Raw genomic sequence first — 7,500 nt, 5'->3', positions numbered from 1 at the left:
TCTAAAATAGAATATCCCACCCGTCCGACATCCACAACTGCTCAGATAAGCCACCAACACCCACACATGTCCTACACAGGGGTGCACCCAACACCACCACACTGCCACCTGTTACGGCACAGAAACAATGGCAGGAATGAATCACACAGGTGTGCCGCAACCACAGACGCGGCGCGCCTCCAGTCACGAGCGAAAAGCGCATAAGCGCATCCTGACGAGACATAACTGCTGTGACATACTGACGCTGCCTCAGACATTCACTTACAATGATCACTACCAACGAACCTCGGCCCCCCCCCCCAACAACACACTCTCTTACCACGTTGTGTACTGTAATCCAACCCATTTCGCACCTTAACCTAACCCATTTTGCACCTTAACCTAACCAAATTCGTAACGCAATTTGTACCACAATTTCTACCGCAATGTAACGCAATTTGTACCGCAATGTAACGCAATTTGTACCGCAATGTAACGCAATTTGTACCGCAATGTAACGCAATTTGTACCGCAATGTAACGCAATTTGTACCGCAATGTAACGCAATTTGTACCGCAATGTAACGCAATTTGTACCGCAATGTAACGCAATTTGTACCGCAATGTAACCCAAGTTGTGCCTTAACCTAACCCAAGTTGTGCCTTAACCTAACCCAAGTTGTGCCTTAACCTAACCCAAGTTGTGCCTTAACCTAACCCAAGTTGTGCCTTAACCTAACCCAAGTTGTGCCTTAACCTAACCCAAGTTGTGCCTTAACCTAACCCAAGTTGTGCCTTAACCTAACCCAAGTTGTGCCTTAACCTAACCCAAGTTGTGCCTTAACCTAACCCAAGTTGTGCCTTAACCTAACCCAAGTTGTGCCTTAACCTAACCCAAGTTGTGCCTTAACCTAACCCAAGTTGTGCCTTAACCTAACCCAAGTTGTGCCTTAACCTAACCCAAGTTGTGCCTTAACCTAACCCAAGTTGTGCCTTAACCTAACCCAAGTTGTGCCTTAACCTAACCCAAGTTGTGCCTTAACCTAACCCAAGTTGTGCCTTAACCTAACCCAAGTTGTGCCTTAACCTAACCCAAGTTGTGCCTTAACCTAACCCACGTTGTGCCTTAACCTAACCCAAGTTGTGCCTTAACCTAACCCACGTTGTGCCTTAACCTAACCCACGTTGTGCCTTAACCTAACCCACGTTGTGCCTTAACCTAACCCACGTTGTGCCTTAACCTAACCCACGTTGTGCCTTAACCTAACCCACGTTGTGCCTTAACCTAACCCACGTTGTGCCTTAACCTAACCCACGTTGTGCCTTAACCTAACCCACGTTGTGCCTTAACCTAACCCACGTTGTGCCTTAACCTAACCCACGTTGTGCCTTAACCTAACCCACGTTGTGCCTTAACCTAACCCACGTTGTGCCTTAACCTAACCCACGTTGTGCCTTAACCTAACCCACGTTGTGCCTTAACCTAACCCACGTTGTGCCTTAACCTAACCCACGTTGTGCCTTAACCTAACCCACGTTGTGCCTTAACCTAACCCACGTTGTGCCTTAACCTAACCCACGTTGTGCCTTAACCTAACCCACGTTGTGCCTTAACCTAACCCACGTTGTGCCTTAACCTAACCCACGTTGTGCCTTAACCTAACCCACGTTGTGCCTTAACCTAACCCACGTTGTGCCTTAACCTGCTCTGTAATTGGCATATGACACGTTACATTAATCTAGTGTTGTCTAACCACAACCCTCTGAATATAGTTCGCTACTCGCACCGCCCACCCTCTTGTGTATCGTTTCATGTTCAACACTTCGCAAGTGTTGCTTACTTTTTACATGCTCCCGCTGTACACTGTAATGTGGACGACTGCAGGATGTACATCGCCCCCCCCTCCCCCCCCCCCTGCCTTCGCACGCTGGTCGTTCAGGTGCTTGCGTGTTCAATGCCCTTCGCAGCTGTTCACTGGCATTCGCATGTCGAAGCGCTCAGTCTACGTCGTGGTACGGCCTGTGTCCACTGTCCGCTGATGTCGTAAGCTTAACCCTCACATTGTACTGCACATAGGTCCGTATGTACTGAATGATACGCTGTGGCACATGTGTGACCGTACAACGACTGCGCCCAACAACAGCGAACCATACGGTCCAAATGTTGTGCACTCAGCCACGTGCCGTCTCCCCATAACAGCTACATTGCAGTGTGGTACGCCATAGAGACGTGTGGGAGTAACGGACGCCCTGGATGGCGATCAGCATGAGCCGTCTGTTGATGTAGTGGCGCGTGTATTCAAACGTAGTCGTCTCTTCTCACACAGTGTGATAGCATGGTGCACCGCGTTCCACATCTGCGACATGGTACAGATGCTGGTTGACAGTCGGTGTCGTAATGGACATCGCATACGTAGGGGGCCACCTCCCACGTGTTCTCTAGTCGTGCACATTTTGTTGCGTGTATGTGGGCAGACGTAGTGTGTCGTGGCACCTAACAGACAGGTATGCAATAATCGTTGCATTTGCAAACTGGGATGGACGTCTACGTTTGCTGGTGACGTTACGCAAATGAACAACTGGTAAACCCATTGTGGTGCGGTTGTTGTTGCTGGAGGTAAATCAGTAAGGGCAAATCTGTGTGTGAAGCGATACGCGGCGGTGGCTGGGTGGGACCGTCCCCGGCCGGTGAGGGGGGGCCGCCCGGCGTGCTGGCCGCGCGGTGCGTGGGCGCACGCGCTACAGCCGGCTGGTGGGGGCGCCCAGTGGCAGGCGCGCCGGCCGACGGACGCGGCAGGCGGCGCAGCTGCGCGCCGGGGCACCCTGCGCGCGGCGCCGGGCGGCCAAAGTGGGTCCTCGCGGGCCCGGTGCGAAGCGCGGTGGACATCTGCAGTGTGCTGGTCCGACTGAGGACTGTGTGCGTTGAGGATGCGCCGCCGCCCGGCACTCGGCGCCGCGACGCCGTCTGCTGCTCGGTCGCCCCAGCGGTTCTCGCTGGTGGTTTGTATCGCAGTTGTGCAGACGTGTTGGCACGTGCGCTGTGCTGGGAGAGTTCGCTTCGGCACCCACGTGGGGCCTTTGCCCTTCTGTGGCGCTGGCGTTGGAGCTGCCGGTCACCGTAGGTGGCGCGTGTTGTCTCCCGCCGGCAATGCCACGACAGCACGCTCCCGGGCCTCTGTCGGCAGCGGCAAGCTCAGTTGGGAGCACGGGTGGTCGCACCTAAAGCGTCTACTCGCCTAACTCCGGGCGATTGCGCCTCTCTCGAACCCGACCAAGTACTTAGGACGGCGCTGCGCGCCGCCGGGACCTGAGAGGGTTTCGAGGTGTATTGTGCAGGGGAGCTCAGCCTCCTCCTGTTTGCAGAATAATTGAGCGGACGCTTGCGTGTTCGCGCGGGCCCCTGGGACACACTCCCGGGCGGCCGGCTGCTCAGCTCTAGTTGACGCAGCTCCCTGGTTGATCCTGCCAGTAGTCATATGCTTGTCTCAAAGATTAAGCCATGCATGTCTCAGTACAAGCCGCATTAAGGTGAAACCGCGAATGGCTCATTAAATCAGTTATGGTTCCTTAGATCGTACCCACGTTACTTGGATAACTGTGGTAATTCTAGAGCTAATACATGCAAACAGAGTCCCGACCAGAGATGGAAGGGACGCTTTTATTAGATCAAAACCAATCGGTCGGCTCGTCCGGTCCGTTTGCCTTGGTGACTCTGAATAACTTTGGGCTGATCGCACGGTCCTCGTACCGGCGACGCATCTTTCAAATGTCTGCCTTATCAACTGTCGATGGTAGGTTCTGCGCCTACCATGGTTGTAACGGGTAACGGGGAATCAGGGTTCGATTCCGGAGAGGGAGCCTGAGAAACGGCTACCACATCCAAGGAAGGCAGCAGGCGCGCAAATTACCCACTCCCGGCACGGGGAGGTAGTGACGAAAAATAACGATACGGGACTCATCCGAGGCCCCGTAATCGGAATGAGTACACTTTAAATCCTTTAACGAGTATCTATTGGAGGGCAAGTCTGGTGCCAGCAGCCGCGGTAATTCCAGCTCCAATAGCGTATATTAAAGTTGTTGCGGTTAAAAAGCTCGTAGTTGGATTTGTGTCCCACGCTGTTGGTTCACCGCCCGTCGGTGTTTAACTGGCATGTATCGTGGGACGTCCTGCCGGTGGGGCGAGCCGAAGGCGTGCGACCGCCTCGTGCGTGTTCGTGCGTCCCGAGGCGGACCCCGTTGAAATCCTACCAAGGTGCTCTTTATTGAGTGTCTGGGTGGGCCGGCACGTTTACTTTGAACAAATTAGAGTGCTTAAAGCAGGCAAGCCCGCCTGAATACTGTGTGCATGGAATAATGGAATAGGACCTCGGTTCTATTTTGTTGGTTTTCGGAACCCGAGGTAATGATTAATAGGGACAGGCGGGGGCATTCGTATTGCGACGTTAGAGGTGAAATTCTTGGATCGTCGCAAGACGAACAGAAGCGAAAGCATTTGCCAAGTATGTTTTCATTAATCAAGAACGAAAGTTAGAGGTTCGAAGGCGATCAGATACCGCCCTAGTTCTAACCATAAACGATGCCAGCCAGCGATCCGCCGCAGTTCCTCCGATGACTCGGCGGGCAGCCTCCGGGAAACCAAAGCTTTTGGGTTCCGGGGGAAGTATGGTTGCAAAGCTGAAACTTAAAGGAATTGACGGAAGGGCACCACCAGGAGTGGAGCCTGCGGCTTAATTTGACTCAACACGGGAAACCTCACCAGGCCCGGACACCGGAAGGATTGACAGATTGATAGCTCTTTCTTGATTCGGTGGGTGGTGGTGCATGGCCGTTCTTAGTTGGTGGAGCGATTTGTCTGGTTAATTCCGATAACGAACGAGACTCTAGCCTGCTAACTAGTCGCGTGACATCCTTCGTGCTGTCAGCGATTACTTTTCTTCTTAGAGGGACAGGCGGCTTCTAGCCGCACGAGATTGAGCAATAACAGGTCTGTGATGCCCTTAGATGTTCTGGGCCGCACGCGCGCTACACTGAAGGAATCAGCGTGTCTTCCTAGGCCGAAAGGTCGGGGTAACCCGCTGAACCTCCTTCGTGCTAGGGATTGGGGCTTGCAATTGTTCCCCATGAACGAGGAATTCCCAGTAAGCGCGAGTCATAAGCTCGCGTTGATTACGTCCCTGCCCTTTGTACACACCGCCCGTCGCTACTACCGATTGAATGATTTAGTGAGGTCTTCGGACTGGTACGCGGCATCGACTCTGTCGTTGCCGATGCTACCGGAAAGATGACCAAACTTGATCATTTAGAGGAAGTAAAAGTCGTAACAAGGTTTCCGTAGGTGAACCTGCGGAAGGATCATTACCGACTAGACAGCATGTCTTTCGATGTGCGTGTCGTGTCGCGCAACACGCTACCTGTACGGCAGCAGCCGTGCGCCGCGTGCGGAACCACGCGTGCCTCTCAAAACTAACTGAAAAATGTTGTGTGGTACGAGCGCTGAAGCTCTGGAGCGGCTGGCCTGCGGCACCTGGCGCCTGGCGCCGGTTTTGAATGACTTTCGCCCGAGTGCCTGTCCGCTCCGGTGTGGAGCCGTACGACGCCCATCGGCCGTGAGGCCGTTGGACACAGAACGCTGGAACAGGGGCTGTCAAACGCCTCAGTCCCGCCTATGCAACTGTTTTGAAAGAGACAGTGGAAACTAAACAAAAAAGATCACCCAGGACGGTGGATCACTCGGCTCGTGGGTCGATGAAGAACGCAGCAAATTGCGCGTCGACATGTGAACTGCAGGACACATGAACATCGACGTTTCGAACGCACATTGCGGTCCATGGATTCCGTTCCCGGGCCACGTCTGGCTGAGGGTCGGCTACGTATACTGAAGCGCGCGGCGTTTGTCCCGCCTTCGGAGACCTGGGAGTGTCGTGGCCGCCTGTGGGGCCGGCCGCGTCTCCTTAAACGTGCGATGCGCGCCCGTCGCCTGGCGGTTCGCATACCGGTACTTTCTCGGTAGCGTGCACAGCCGGCTGGCGGTGTGGCGTGCGACACCTCGTACAACGACCTCAGAGCAGGCGAGACTACCCGCTGAATTTAAGCATATTACTAAGCGGAGGAAAAGAAACTAACAAGGATTCCCCCAGTAGCGGCGAGCGAACAGGGAAGAGTCCAGCACCGAACCCCGCAGGCTGCCGCCTGTCGTGGCATGTGGTGTTTGGGAGGGTCCACTACCCCGACGCCTCGCGCCGAGCCCAAGTCCAACTTGAATGAGGCCACGGCCCGTAGAGGGTGCCAGGCCCGTAGCGGCCGGTGCGAGCGTCGGCGGGACCTCTCCTTCGAGTCGGGTTGCTTGAGAGTGCAGCTCCAAGTGGGTGGTAAACTCCATCTGAGACTAAATATGACCACGAGACCGATAGCGAACAAGTACCGTGAGGGAAAGTTGAAAAGAACTTTGAAGAGAGAGTTCAAAAGTACGTGAAACCGTTCTGGGGTAAACGTGAGAAGTCCGAAAGGTCGAACGGGTGAGATTCACGCCCATCCGGCCACTGGCTCCCGCCCTCGGCAGATGGGGCCGGCCGCCCGCGCGGAGCAATCCGCGGCGGGGTCGTGTCCGGTTGCCTTTCCACTCGCCGCGGGGTGGGGCCGTTCCGGTGTGCGGTGGGCCGCACTTCTCCCCTAGTAGGACGTCGCGACCCGCTGGGTGCCGGCCTACGGCCCGGGTGCGCAGCCTGTCCTTCCGCGGGCCTCGGTTCGCGTCTGTTGGGCAGAGCCCCGGTGTCCTGGCTGGCTGCTCGGCGGTATATCTGGAGGAGTCGATTCGCCCCTTTGGGCGCTCGGGCTCCCGGCAAGCGCGCGCGGTTCTTCCCGGATGACGGACCTACCTGGCCCGGCCCCGGACCCGCGCCGCTGTTGGCTCGGGATGCTCTCGGGCGGAATAATCGCTCCCGTCAGCGGCGCTTCAGCTTTGGACAATTTCACGACCCGTCTTGAAACACGGACCAAGGAGTCTAACATGTGCGCGAGTCATTGGGCTGTACGAAACCTAAAGGCGTAATGAAAGTGAAGGTCTCGCCTTGCGCGGGCCGAGGGAGGATGGGGCTTCCCCGCCCTTCACGGGGCGGCGGCCTCCGCACTCCCGGGGCGTCTCGTCCTCATTGCGAGGTGAGGCGCACCTAGAGCGTACACGTTGGGACCCGAAAGATGGTGAACTATGCCTGGCCAGGACGAAGTCAGGGGAAACCCTGATGGAGGTCCGTAGCGATTCTGACGTGCAAATCGATCGTCGGAGCTGGGTATAGGGGCGAAAGACTAATCGAACCATCTAGTAGCTGGTTCCCTCCGAAGTTTCCCTCAGGATAGCTGGTGCTCGTACGAGTCTCATCCGGTAAAGCGAATGATTAGAGGCCTTGGGGCCGAAACGACCTCAACCTATTCTCAAACTTTAAATGGGTGAGATCTCCGGCTTGCTTGATATGCTGAAGCCGCGAGCAAACGACTCGGATCGGAGTGCCAAGTGGGCCACTTTTGG

The 7,500-nt window shown here is 55.5% G+C and overlaps 3 non-coding genes across 3 annotated transcripts in view; all 3 read left to right on the top strand.

The window, feature by feature from the left end:
* The first annotated feature begins 3,427 nt into the window (after positions 1-3,427).
* LOC126132881 (small subunit ribosomal RNA) lies at positions 3,428-5,336 on the top strand. Its single transcript, XR_007527531.1, has one exon. It is a non-coding gene; the product is annotated as a small subunit ribosomal RNA (ribosomal RNA).
* A 352-nt stretch (positions 5,337-5,688) lies between these two features.
* Positions 5,689-5,843, top strand: LOC126132862 (5.8S ribosomal RNA). The gene has a single exon (XR_007527513.1). It is a non-coding gene; the product is annotated as a 5.8S ribosomal RNA (ribosomal RNA).
* A 189-nt stretch (positions 5,844-6,032) lies between these two features.
* LOC126132895 (large subunit ribosomal RNA) overlaps positions 6,033-7,500 on the top strand; it is a 4,222-nt gene continuing 2,754 nt past the window's right edge. Inside the window, exon 1 of the ribosomal RNA XR_007527543.1 lies at positions 6,033-7,500. This exon is cut by the window's right edge and continues 2,754 nt beyond it. This is a non-coding gene — a ribosomal RNA (large subunit ribosomal RNA).

The sequence above is a fragment of the Schistocerca cancellata genome, unplaced genomic scaffold (assembly GCF_023864275.1).
Source record: "Schistocerca cancellata isolate TAMUIC-IGC-003103 unplaced genomic scaffold, iqSchCanc2.1 HiC_scaffold_590, whole genome shotgun sequence".
Lineage (NCBI taxonomy): Eukaryota > Metazoa > Arthropoda > Insecta > Orthoptera > Acrididae > Schistocerca > Schistocerca cancellata.
The sequence above is the reverse complement of the archived record's forward strand: the minus strand, read 5'-3'. Positions and strand labels throughout refer to the sequence as shown.